Source organism: Prionailurus viverrinus, chromosome D2, assembly GCF_022837055.1.
Source record: "Prionailurus viverrinus isolate Anna chromosome D2, UM_Priviv_1.0, whole genome shotgun sequence".
Taxonomy (NCBI): domain Eukaryota; kingdom Metazoa; phylum Chordata; class Mammalia; order Carnivora; family Felidae; genus Prionailurus; species Prionailurus viverrinus.
In genome coordinates this window covers 54430100-54444219 of record NC_062571.1, presented here as the reverse complement: position 1 = coordinate 54444219, position 14120 = coordinate 54430100, and positions in this window count along the sequence as shown.

Genomic DNA, 14120 nt, shown 5'->3' with positions numbered 1-14120 from the left:
ATGGTGGTTATCAGGAGCTGAGAGGAGGAGGGAAAGGGGTGTTAGTGTTTAATGGGTACAGAGTGTCTGAGAGGATGAAAGTTCTGTGGGGGGATAGTGGTGATGGTTGTACAGCAATGTGAACTCACTTAGTGTCTCTGAACTGTGCACTTAAAAATGGTTAAATTGGTGGGGTGCCTGGGTGGCCCAGTCAGTTAAGCATCTTGGCTTAGGTCATGATCTTGCAGTTGGTGGGTTTAAGCCTCACATGGGGCTGTGTGCTGACAGTTTGGAGCCCGCTTGGGATTCTCTCTCTCTCTCTCTCTCTCTCTCTCTCTGTCTGTCTGTCTCTCTCTGTCTCTCTCTCTCTCTGCCCCTTCCCTGCTCATGCTCTCTCTTTCTAGGGAAAAAAAACAGTTAAACTGGTAAATTTTATGTTATTTATATTTTACCACAATAAAAAAAAGTTTTAGAAAAAAAAAGCCAGGGGAAAACTTTTCTGAGGGTGTGCAATAGACAGCTAATAAACCAACAATGTAGATCCAAAGTTGAAGTAAACCTGGGTCTGCAAACAAACTGAGGAGTGCAAGATACTTTCCCCTGTACTAGCCATGTTCTCCTTTCTTCAGTTTTGATTCATAATTATAGAGAGATGATAATATATTTTAAAAATTCCAGGCGCTCCTCAGTGGCTCATTCAGTTGGGCATCCAACTTCGGCTCAGGTAATGATCTCACATTTCTTGGATTTGAGCCCTGCATTGGGTTCTGTGCCTGGAGCCTGGAGCCTGCTTCGGATTCTGTGTCTCCCTCTCTTTCTGTCCCTCCCCAGCTCACACTCTGTCTCTCTCCCTCTCTCTCAAAAATAAATAAGCATTAATAAAAAATCCATAGTAGGATGGGGCACCTGGGTGGCTCAGTTGGTTGAGCGTCTGACTTCGGCTCAGGTCATGATCTCACAGCTTGTGAGTTCAAGCTCCGCGTTGGGCTCTGTACTGACAGCTCAGAGCCTGGAGCCTGCTTTGGATTCTGTGTCTCCCTCTCTCTGCCCCTAACCCACTCACATTCTGTCTCTGTCTCTCTCAAAAATAAATAAACATTAAAAAAATTTTTAAAAAATCCATAGTAGGAGGAAAAGAGGTAGCATAATATAGTGTGCTGTGTGCGCTTCTGAATTTTTTCCATCCAAGTATCGCTAATAGCTAAAAAAGTATGAACCTGGAACTATAAACTTTAATTTCTGGAGACAGAGTTTAAAGCCCCCATGAGAAATGGGAAGTTTCTTTTTTTCTTATTTTTATTTTTTAATGTTCATTTATTTTTGAAGGAGAGAGAGACAGCATGAGCAGGTGAGGGGCAGAGAGAGAGGGATACACAGAGTCTGAAGTAGGCTCCAGGCTCTGGGCTGTCAGCACAGAGCCCAATGTGGGGCTTCAACCCACAAGCTGTTATTAGATCATGACCTGAGCCGAAGTCAGACGCCCAACTGACTGAATCACCCAGGTGTCCCCCTTTTTTTAATGTTTATTTATTTTTGAGAGAGAGAGAGAGTCAGAGTGTGAGCGGGGGAGGGGCAGAGAGAGAGAGGGAGACACAGAATCCAGCAGGCTCCAGGCTCTGAGCTGTCAGCACACAGCCAGACATGGGGCTCGAACCCACGAACTGTGAGATCATGATCTGAGCTGAAGTCAGACCCTTAACCGGCTGAGCCACCCAGGTGCCCCAGAAATAGGAAGTTTCTTTAAAGTCCCCTGTCCCATCTTAGACATGTATGCAAATTTTCCATTCTACTCCCTAATATATTTATGTTTCTCTTAATGCCATTTTTCATGTAACTCATTCAACTAATGTTTGAGTGCCTGCACGGGACCACTTCCAGTTCCTAGCAAGGTAGTGGGGAACCGAACAGACAAGGCTATAGTCCTCTCTAGCATGGCGTGAGGGATGACGCAGAAACCAAAGAGGATGCGACCATTACCTAGCATGCAGAAGCCATGCCTCAGCGGTGTGTGTCTTGCCTAGCTTCCTGTCCCTCCCAGTTTGACCCCTTGGCCTGGGAATCAGGACACTGGGTTCAGTGCAGTTGTGCAGGTCTGGACACATCTGCTTGGCTCTCTCCATCTCCATTTCCTCAGCTTGGAAGTCACACGACTGGATCTCAAGCAGTCACCATTGGACAAGGGAGTGCCCCGCAGGCCTTGACACTGTAGGGACTTTCTCCTGCAGCTTCTTGCTTTCCTACTCTCATCTGTTCCCACGGTGCGAAAGGTAGCTCCAGTAAAAATGATTTCTGGCCCCTGCCACGGCCCTGAGGAACCTGTATCCTCCTGTGGGAACTTGCTGTTGGCTTACAAATTTCTTGGGAGTGAGGATGCCTGTGCTTTAAGACTTTGCCCTAGATGATAAAAGTACAACACAATCCACTTTAACCCCAAATTTGGATTCTACCCAGCTCTTATTATAATAATTGCTCTTTATCAAATGATCAGTATGCCAACCGCTATTAAACGCATGTCGTTTAATCCTTAGATGAACTTTACCAGGCATTTTTTAGCATAATGGTTAATACCAGGGCTCTTGGGGTCCACTGGTGGGGTACCCTTCTGGCCTCTTCACTTACCAGTTGTGTGACTTCAGACTAGCGACTTAGCCTCTCTGTGAGCCTCCATTTCTACATCTATTAAAAATGGGATAATAAAATGTATCCAGCTGCTATGAGAACGAAATGAGGTAATACGTGTAGAACTTTAGATAGTAGGTACTTTAAGAAATTGTGCCTTTTATTATCCCCATTTTACAGAGAAGAAAATTGAGGCTCAGAGATGATAACTTGCCAAAGGCATGCTAATAGGGAAGAGCAGAAGTAGGTTCAAAACCCAGGACTGTCAGGAGTCAAAGTCCATTGTCCCAACGACTTTACTCATCCAAAGGTCTTAATTGCCAGGATTGCTGGTTTCTGAGAGGATCTCATTAGGTCACGATCCCTTTTATGTTATATCCTGGCTTGGACCTTGAGGCTGTTACTGTGGCAACATCCCATGACTATGTTCCATACCATAGTGAAGCTGTGTGGTTTGTGTTAGGCTTATGGTGTCTGTCTAGCATCTAAACTTTCTTGGAGTAAAATGTTATGGAATGAAGAAAAGCAATTTTAATAATAATGATAATGGTGATGATAATGATAATGATAATAGACAACCTATTTCCTCATCAGCTTTGAGAACAGTCATGCTCCACTGGCCACAACTTCGATCTCTTCCTAACTCACTTCTGTTGTCCAAAGCTGGGTTCTTAGCTAGGGCCCTCAGGGATGGGGTGGGGTGAGAGCTCACAGGCAATTTGCAAAGTGAATAGGTACCCACCAGCAACGCAGACCTGATTTTAGTTTTTTCCTGCATCCTTTGACTATCCAGGGCACTCTACTATTTTCCCTGCATCCTGGGTCTGCTCTATTTTTATTTTCCCATTACTGGATCTTCTTCCAACTTTTCATGTTGCCAACAAAAAGGGCAAATATTAGTTTTTAGTAATATGAGGGCCAAGGAGGGAGAAGGCCTAAGCAAAGTGTCAGTGGGAATTCCAGTATTAAAGCATAAAGCATTTACTTTCAGACAAACAAGAGGTGCATACATTTGCATGCATGTGCATGCACACACGCATACACACGCATGCATGCGCACACACACACACACACACACACACACACACACACACAGTTCTTGGTTGCCACAGCCTACTCGAGGCCAGTACCAGTTTTCTGAAGCAGCAAGCGGTTTCACCTTCAGTGCTGGTGAGGATGGGAAGCACTCCAGAAGTTCCATCTTTATACAGATTCCGGTTTATTTGTTTAACCTTTCTACTTGCTCCAGCTGTACTTTATAAATTATAGAACTAGGTTTTGAAGTTCTATGCAATATTTAAAGCATGATAAAATTTTTAACAGTATAAAAGGGTATACTATGAATAATAAAATCGTTTCTCTCTTCCCCCAATCCCACTTCTCAGAGGCAATTACCGTAAACAATTTCTGTCTTTAACTCTTCTAGTGGTTGCTGTTAAACTCTTACATATTCCGGAGTCTGTAATTACTGATATGCCACTGTTAGATGATTTCTTTTTTTCTTCTTTGGAAGATGGAGAATTTTAGTTTTACTTGCCACTTCCTGCTTTCCCTAGTTCCTGTCATAACTTCTTGGCCAACCGGTGTCTGAACAAGTTGATATCTGGCAAGGTGGGGACATGTTTGACTTTCAGATAGTTGTCCTGTGTCAAGTCCTTATTATTGTCAGGCAGGCAATGTGCTAACACTATATTTATGATAATTTAATTAATCTCACAGCCATGCTAGTAAATAGAGATTGCTCACATTATACAGATAAGGAAATTGAGGTTTTGGCTAGTTATGTAACTTGCTCAGAGTCAGTTAATAACTGGTGGAGCTAAACTTAACCTGTACTCTCCAATACCTAAACTTTAATTCTTAACCATCATTATCCTCGAACAAAAAATGCTCTGAGGCCAGTCTAGTTCTGCCAAGGTGAATATTTCCTTCATCCTGTGAGTTGTGTGTGTGTGTGTGTGCACATGTACATGTATGTATCCACATTTATAGTATGTAAAAATAAAGTGTATGACAATTGTGACAGTGATATCTTAACAAACAGGAGAGAGGAAGTGGAGTGTTATAAGGTTCTTCACATATACATTTGTTTTCATTTTGTTCAAAAAGTCAGTTATCTTTTAAAGAGATTAAAAATTAGGAGAAAAATCTTTTAGATGTACTCGAGTACCATTTCTAGCACTCTTCATTTCTTTGTTCCAATCTAAGTTTTTATATGCTATCATTTTCCCTCAGCCTGAGGAACTTTTAAAAATATTTCTTGTAAAGAAGATGTGATGGGACATAATTCTGTCTTTGTCTGAAACATGTCTTTATTTCTCTTTTATGTTTAAGAGATGTTTTTGTTGGATGTACGATTATAGGTTGACAGTTTTTTCTTTCAATCCTTTAAAGATCTTGTTCTATTTTCTTCTGGCTTGAATTGAATATTCTTATCTCTGTTCTCCTGTTTTCTCTAGAAAATTTTTAAAAATGTTTGTTTATTTATTTATTTATTTATTTATTTATTTATTTATTTATTTATTTATTTATTTTGAGAGAGAGAGAGAGCAGAGGAGGGGCAGAGAGAGAGACAGAGAATCCAAAGTAGGCTCTGTCCTGTCAGAGCAGAGCCTGTCACGGGGCTTGAACTCACAAACTGAACCATGAGATCATGACCTGAGCCAAAGTCAGATGCTTAACTGACTGAGCCACCTAAGTGCCCCTTCGCTGGCAACTTTTTGTCAGTGATTTTTGTCAATATGCATTGATCTAATTTCTAGTTTTCTCTGTCTTCATCCTGCTTGAGGATCATTGAGCTTCTTGGCTCTCTGGGTTAATATTTTTCATTAAATATGGAAAATCAACAGCCATTATTTCATCAAGTATTTTCTCTGTTGCCCCCCCCCCATCACCCTAATTTTTGAGATTCTGATTATACAAATCTTAGACTGTTTGGTTTTATTTCACAGATCACAGAGATCATTCCATTTTTAATCCTTTGTTCCCTCTGGTTTGAATAATTTCTACTTCCTGTTTTCAAGTTCGCTTGTCTTTCTTCTGTAGTGTCTAAATTTATGTCAGACCTATCCAATTAATTTTTCATTTCAGGTATTATATTTTTCAACTCTAGAAGTTCCACTTGATTCTTTTTAATAATTTTCATTTCTTGCCTCATTGTGTTTTTGTCTTCCTCTAAGTCCTTGGACATATTTACAATAATAGTTTTCAAGTCCTTACCTGCTAATTCCATCATCTCTGTCATTTCTGGGTCTCCATGTTGAGATTGACTTTTCTAACTAACTTTTCTCCTAGTTATAGATTACATTTTCCTACTTCTTTGCAGGTCTAATGGTTTTTTGTTTGTTTTGTTTTTATTGGGTGATAGAGTCTAGATTTTATTGTCTTCCTTTGAGAAGTGTTGAGCTTTGTCCTGGTCTGCAGTCAATTTACTTGTGGATCAGTCGTATACTTTCAAAGCTTGACTTTAAGCTCTGCTAGAATGGATTTATAGTAGCTTTAACTCTATGGCTAGATTACTTTTATTCATAAGACCTGGACTTTCTGGCATCTCTAATGAACGTCTTAGATATTTAATGAGATCTCTCTGCTGTGGTTGATCGGAACGGAAAGGTCTCCCCAAATTTTGTGGGCTTTACAATTGTTCAGCTCATAGCTCTCTGAAGTTGTTCTTTCCCCCATAGTTTTTTTTTTTCTCCTAGACTGTGTGCAGATTTTTGGAGTTTTCCCTCTGCATAGTATCCTCCTTTCACATACTTCTCTGCAAATTCCAGCTCTTTTAGTCTCACCAAACTAAAATCTCTGTCTCCTCAACTAAGGAAGGCTGTTATTCTTTGGGTTCCTCTTCTCTGTGCCAGAATCTGAGTGCCTTTAAGCCTAAAGCAAGACAATTGTAAGGACTTACCTCTTTTGTTCCCCTTCTCTTAGAGATTATACTCTTGTATAGCCTGTTGTTCAGTGTCTAAAATAGATGTGTTTCATATTTTGTCCATATTTATCTATACTTTATTTATGGTGGGGGGGGGGCTAGGATAATACCAGTTACTCCATCAGAGCATGAGTAGAAGTCCTTTATTCTCAAGAGTTTTGATCTAATGAGATGAAGCTTCCTTTGGTGATAGTTGTGCTGAATGCTCAGAAATTTGAGATGGTCCTATCAGATAGCAAGGCCACTTTGGATAATGATTGCATGCAGATATGTAGTTATTAGCAACTACTTGTGTCTTCAGCCAATAAACCAACCAAGTCTCTCACACCTTCTGAAACCTACTGACTTCTTCCTTTTATTCTTTTTTCTTATTAGTTGATTAGCATAGGTTCAAATACTTGCTTTAAGGCTATACTTCTACTTTACTTGAAGACCTTATTCTTCAATCTTACTAGTTATCATGTAATATCATGTATCAGAATTATTTGTGTAAAGTAATAGTCCACTGGAATCTAGCCATCATACAGAAAAAGACACAAATAATGAGCGTACAATTCAATCAATGATCACAAATTTAATGTGCTCATGAAAAGAACACCCAGATCATGAAATAGAACATACCAGTTCTGCAAATGTCCTTCTTGTGCCCCTTCCCTATCACTACACCCCCTCCAAAGATAACTACTCTTCAGACTTCTAAAACTTATACATTAGATTTGTTTGTTTTTAAACTTCATATGATAACAATTTTACATATGCACTTGTTTCTGTGTGGTATCTTTCACTCAATATCATATTTGTGAAAGTCATCCTTGTTACTATATGTAGTTTTAGTTGATTTACTGTCTTTACTATATTACATTTTATGGATATATCATGTACCATTATCAATGTTGACTATTTTGAGGGGCATGGCCACATTTAGAACTATAGTATCTCTTGCCAATTTAACATATTTCCATTGGAAAGACTACTGGAACTGAGTTATCATAATCTGCATATATTGAACTTTAAAACTTAAATCCATAGTAATTCACAAATATTTATCAACTGTGTATTATGTGCCAGGTGCCAGGCTAGACACCAACACTGGGAGCTTAGAGGATTTTACAGTCTAGTGACAGGGGGCAGATGTAAAAGTAGATAATCACAATATATTGTAGTAATATGTTAACAAGAGCCATAACTATGACTTTGTTAAAATTACTTCAAATCATTCACTTTTTTAAACCTTCATCTTTCACAAAAGGTATCAGCCTGTATTAGAGGACCAATCTTCTGGAGTTCCCAGAGGTACCTTTATAGATAATTCAGACAGATTTAGAGAGATTAAAAAGAGAGTCATTCTTTTCAAAGGGTATCTGTTCAGTCAGTTGAGAAGATCCTATTATGCATCAAAGAAATGCCAATGCTATTCCCACAGGCTTTCCTTCCTCTGTGTTCCCCTTAAATGACCCTGGACCTTTGCATTTCTTATGTCCTCTCTCAACCAGTTCATCCATTCCCTGGACTTTACTGCTTGTATCTGTCCATGACCCCCCCATCTTTAACTCTACTCCAGTCTTCTCTTTGAACCTGTATTTAATTCCCCTGGTTTTTAACTACCTTTCAGGTACCTCTCAGGTCCCTGAGAACTGACTCCTGTCTTCCTAGTACTCTTCTCTCTCTCTTATCCTAGTGGAACCACTAACATTCACTCAGGCTGGAAGCCATTTTTGTCTCTCTCTCCCCCTTCTCCTCCACCTCCAGTCAGTCAGTAAAGCTTGTTAATTCTTTTTTCGTTAATGTTTATTATTTATTTTTGAGAGCAAGAGAGACAGAGCACAGCAGGGGAGGGGCAGAGAGAGAGGGAGACACAGAATCCAAAGCAGGCTCCAGGCTCTGAGCTGTCAGCACAGAGCCTGACATGGGGCTCCAACCCACAAACCGTGAGATCATGACCTGAGCCGGAGTTGGAGGCTTAACCGACCCAGCCACCCAGGCGGTCCTAAAGCTTGTTAATTCTACTTTGTAACTATATCTTGGATCTGTCCACTTTCTTTATTTCCATGGCCGCCATTATGATTTAAACTCCTGCTATTTCTTTTTGGATTGTTGCCATAGCCTCCTTCTAGATACTTCTGATTTCAATCTAATTCTTCGTATTCCTTTATTTTCCAAACTATGGTTTATTTTCCAAATCTTATCATTAAAAATCTTCAGTGTTACTCCATTACCCATAGTAGAGCTTCCCAAAACATGTGCACCAATTGTGTGTTACAGCAGATTAACAAATACAAATGGTGGCCAGGGTTGGGCCAAGTGTGTTGTCAGTCACAAGAAACCTCGACTTTTTATCCCAGTGTGCCATATGTGTTTTAATTTTCCATGTATGGCATGAATGGAAAGATTAGAAAGGGTGGGCTAGGGGCGCCTGGGTGGCGCAGTCGGTTAAGCGTCCGACTTCAGCCAGGTCACGATCTCACGGTCCGTGAGTTCGAGCCCCGCGTCGGGCTCTGGGCTGATGGCTCAGAGCCTGGAGCCTGTTTCCGATTCTGTGTCTCCCTCTCTCTCTGCCCCTCGCCCGTTCATGCTCTCTCTCTGTCCCAAAAATAAATAAACGTTGAAAAAAAAAATTTAAAAAAAAAAAAAAAAAAAAAGAAAGGGTGGGCTATAAGATTAGGTCAAAACTCCAGACACTTGTTGACTTCTCTAGTCCCCTCTCCAGCGCTCATCACCTTACCAATAATTGCCATTTCCTGCCACATGCCAAGCTATTTCATACCTATATCATTGCATAGAGGGCAAGCTCTTCCATCAACCTGGAATGAATCTATTCCTTTCACTAACTGGGAAACTTTTATACATCTTTTAAAATGTAATTCAATCTTTGCTGTCTTGGGCAGCCTTCTCTGAGTTTCCAGGATGGAGTTGGCCATTCCAGCCTTTGTGCTTCCACCATAGCTCATAATCTACCTCCATTATGGCATCATCACACAGAAGAACCTCTTTTGGTTAACATGTTTTTCTCCCTTGCTAGTTTGTAAATTGCTTGAGTCTTGTCATCTTTGTGTCCTCAGCATATGGCACAGAGGAGGCTTAAGAAAAGATTAAGTGAACTAAATGCAACATAATAGTTTATATCAGCTAGGATGGGGTAGGTTATGTTGCTGCAACAAATGACCATCAAATGACCATATAGTAGAACTTTATTTCTCAGTCATGCTGTAATTATTCAGATTGATAGATATTCCTTATCAACTCTGGGTCACCCTGGAGGATTATACATGCCCTTCATACACACACACACACACACACACACACACACACACACTCATTTTTTTAAAAACTGTGGCAATAACACATATTATATAAATTTACCATATTAACAGATGTGTACAATTCAGTGGTATTAAGTATATTCACAATGTTTTTAAACCATCACTACCATCCATAACATTTTTATCACCCCAAATGGAAATCCCACATCTATTAAACAGTTAAGCTCTATTCCCCACCCCTAGTCTTACCCCTCACTCCCAAGCCCTGGCAATTGCTAATCTGCTTTCTTTATTTGCCTATTCTGGATATTACATATAAATGAAATCATACAATTTGTGACTTTTTGCATATGGTTTCTTTCACATAGCATGTTTTCAAGCTTCGTTCATGTTGTAGCATGTATCAGTACCTCATTCCTGTTTTTGGCTGAGTAATATCCCATTATGTGTGTATACCACATTTTGTTTATCTATTTATCAATTTATGGACATTTGTTTCCATCTTTGACAATTTTCAAAAATTTTTATTTAATTTATTTTTTTAATTTACATCCAAGTTGGTTAGCATATAGTGCAACAATGATTTCAGGAGTAGATTCCTTAATGCGCCTTACCCACTTAGCCCATCCCCCCTCCCACAACCCCTCCAGTAACCCTCTGTTTGTTCTCCATATTTAAGAGTCTCTTATGTTTTTGTTCCCCTCCCTGTTTTTATATGATTTTTGCTTCCCTTCCCTTATGTTCATCTGTTTGGTATCTTAGAGTCCTCATATTAATGAAGTCATATGATATTTGTCTTTCTCTGACTGACTAATTTTGCTTAGCATAATACCCTCCAGTTCCATCCACATAGTTGCAATTGGCAAGATTTCATTCTTTTTGATTGCTGAGTAATACTCCATTGTATATATATATATATACCACTTCTTCTTTATCCATTCATCCATCAATGGACATTTGGGCTCTTTCCATACTTTGGCTATTGTTGATAGTGCTGCTATAAACATTGGGGTGCATGTGCCCCTTCGAAACAGCATACCTGTATCCCTTGGATAAGTACCTAGTAGTACAATTACTGGGTCGTAGAGTAGTTCTATTTTTAATTTTTTGAGGAACCTCCATACTGTTTTCCAGAGTGGCTGCACCAGTTTACATTCCCACCAGCAGCACAAAAGAGATCCTCTTTCTCCGCATCCTTGCCAACATCTGTTGTTGCCTGAGTTGTTAATGTCAGCCATTCTGACAGGTGTGAGGTGGTATCTCATTGTGGTTTGATTTGTATTTCCCTGATGATGAGTGATGTTCAGCATTTTTTCATGTGTCAGTTGGCCATCTGGATGTCACTTTTGGAGAAGTGTCTATTCATGTCTTGCCCATTTCTTCCCTGGATCATTTGGTTTTTTTGATACTTTATAGATTTTGGATACTAACCCTTTATCTGATATGTCATTTGCAAATATCTTCTCCCATTCTGTCAGTCACCTTTTAGTTTTGCTGATTGTTTCCTTTGCTGTGAAAAAGCTTTTTATTTTGATGAGGTCCCAATAGCTCATTTTTGCTTTGGTTTCTCTTGACTCCAGAGATGTGTTGAGTAATAAGTTGCTGTGGCTGAGGTCAAAGAGGTTTTGGCCTGCTTTCTCCTCAAGGATTTTGACGGCTTCCTGTCTTACGTTTAGGTCTTTGATCCATTTTGAGTTTCTTTTTGTGTATGGTGTAAGAAAGTGGTCCAGTTCATTTTTCTACCTGTCTCTGTCCAGTTTTCCCAGCACCACTTGCTGAAGAGACTGTCTTTATTCCATTGAATATTCTTTTCTGCTTTTTCAAAGATTAGTTAGTTAGCCATATGTTTGTGGGTCCATTTCTGGGTTCTCTATTCTGTTCCATTGATCTGAGTGTTCTTGTGCCAGTACATACTTTCTTGATGATTACAGCTTTGTAATACAGCTTAAAGTCTGGGATTGTGATGCCTCCTGTTTTGGTTTTCTTTTTCAGGATTGCTTTGGCTATTTGAGGTCTTTTCTGGCTTCATACAAATTTTAGGATTGTTTGTTCTAGCTCTGTGAAGAATGCTGGTATTAATTTTGATAGGTATTGCATTGAATATGTAGATTGCTTTGGGTAGTATTGGCATTTTAACAATATTTATTCTTCCTATCCAGGAGCATGGAATATTTTTTCCATTGTTTTGTGACTTCTTCAATTTCTTTCATAAGCTTTCTATAGTTTTCAGTGTATAGATTTTTCACCTCTTTGGTTAGATTTATTCGTTGCTTTTGGTGCAATTGTAAATGGGGTCAATTCTTAGATTTCTCTTTCTGTTGCTTCATTGTTGGTATATAGGAATACAAACGATTTCCGTGCATTGATTTTATATCCTGCCACTTTGCTGAATTCATGGATCAGTTCTAGCAGTGTTTTAATGGAATCTTTTGGGTTTTCCATACAGAGTATTATGTCATCTGCAAAGAGTGAAATTTTGACCTCCTCCTGACCAATTTGGAGGCCTTTTATTTCTTTGTGTTGTCTGATTGCTGAGGCTAAAACTTCCAATACTATGTTGAATAACAATGGTGAGAGTGGACATTCCACCTTTGACAATTTTGAATAGAGCTGATATGAATATTCATGTAAAATTTGTTTTAACACTTGTTTTCAATCCCTTTGGATATATACCTGGGAGCAGAATTGCTGGGTCATATGGTAATTCTATGTTCAGTTTATTGGGAAACCATCAAACTGTTTTCCACAACAACTACACCACTTTATGTTTCTTTCAGCAATATATGAGGGCTCTAATTTCTCCACAGTTTTGTTAACACTTGTAATTTTCCATTATTATTATTATTGTTATTATTATTATTATTATTGCCTTACATGCTCTCAATATGTTCACATCACCCTACTCGTATTTTACTGGACAAAACAGGTCACATGATCAGTCATGCCTAGCTTCAAGGTGGGTGGGAAGCACAGTCCTATCATGTACCAGAAGGAGGGGCACCAGGATATTTATGAATAACCCTAATGACTATCACACAGTTAATATCAAGAGATATGAGAGATTAGATCAAAATAACTCCCCCCCCAAATTAAAAATAAACCCATCATCTCTCTGCAAGTTCATATGCACAAATCAGGCCATTATCTCTTACTTAAATATTATAAAATTTCTAGGAGGAAAATGAGAGAATTGCTGTATAGATGTGAGCTAAAAGAAGAGGAGGAGGGAATATAAGCAGAAGGAAAAAAGAACAGAAACAAATGAAAAACTTCTAAAGTAGAATACCTTATTTTGTTAACAAATTATAAATACAATTTTGGAAAACCTACAAAAGCATGTCACTTTGAAAAAAATTTTTGATCTCTTCTTTTTAGTACAAAATACAGTGTAGCCAAATACCACACAAATTTCTGGTAAACTTTCAGCTTGAAGTTGGTACACCTCTCAATGGCTTCATGAGTAAATGCTGCAGTACATTTTGTGAAATAGAATAACCAAATAATCATTTTCTGATGATGCTACAAAATCAGTCTGAAAACTGTGAAAATAAAAATCTGCATGGAAAGATTTTCCTGAAAAGGAGCACTTCGTGTCAACAAGCTTCTGTTGCCCAGCAACCACTCCTCTGGAGTTCCCTTTTAATGGGTAATTTCAGCTGGCAGCTGGTACAACCTTGAAATGATCCTGTTTGTTTTCCTGCTCCCCGATATGTAGAGGTCACTACTGATAATAATGTGGCTGCTATTCATTATTTATCAGGAGTGTGATAAAATGGCAGAGTTGCCTCAAAATGCTCTTTTTATATCTTGACATTAACTCTGTGAATACAGTTGAGTCACGCTAGATGCACATTTCAAGGCCTAAGGATATTTACATTTTATTTTTGGTTTTTGTTTTTGAGAGAGAAAAAAGGTGCAAGTGAGTGAGGGACAGAAAGAGAAAGAGAGAGGGAGAGAGAGAAAGAAATGGGGCTCACCCGAAGTGGGGCTCACATGAGGCGGGGTTTGAGCTCACCCCAAGTGGGGCTGGAGCTCACCCAATGCGTGATCAAACTCACAAACCATGAGATCATGACCTGAGCTGAAGTCAGATGTGTAAACGACTGAGCCACCCAGGCGCCCAGGATATTTACATTTTAGAAGTATAAATGACCAACATGGGCATTGATGGAGTGATAAACACTGTTGTGCTTTGTCCAGTTTGTAGCTGTTCCATGAATAAATAAACAACTTTTCTTCAAACTGCCCAGGTTTGAATCTCAGCTCCACCAAGTGTGTTCTTATACCTGTTTATTAACCTTTCCATGATAGACCTGAATCATCTGTGAAATGCA